The following is a 476-nucleotide window of genomic DNA, read 5'->3' as shown; positions in this document are numbered from 1 at the left end:
AATTGTTTAATAATGATAAAAAAATCTGAACTAAAAAGTGTTTTGTTTTTGTAACAGGTGCATTTTTCTTGGTTTGAAATATGTTTTAGAAATATTAGCATCGCATACTATTGAATGAAATAACGTTCCAGCTAAAATACATCATCATCTATTAAAATATTCTTCCGAAATGTTATATATTTTAACTTGCAGCAAAAAAAGACATATATTACAACACCGAAAGATGTGGCAACAGATGCAGAATATGCTCATAACAATACTGTTTTAAGAAGCATAATATTTAAACAGTGATCATTTATTTCTCTTTAAAAGAAGACTTATTGTAAAACTCTAAATAATGAAGTATTACTCTGATAATATTTTCAGTAATATGATAACAGTTTGACCTTGACATAATTATCTTCCATATTTGATAAATATTATCGACTATCTTAAGAAGTTCTTATCGGATTTACTGTATAAAAGTATAACAGGGA

The sequence above is a fragment of the Stegodyphus dumicola genome, chromosome 2, assembly GCF_044657685.1.
Source record: "Stegodyphus dumicola isolate Sdum_Otavi_A_Nest chromosome 2, ASM4465768v1".
Classification (NCBI taxonomy): Eukaryota; Metazoa; Arthropoda; class Arachnida; order Araneae; family Eresidae; genus Stegodyphus; species Stegodyphus dumicola.
This window is presented reverse-complemented; position numbering follows the sequence as displayed.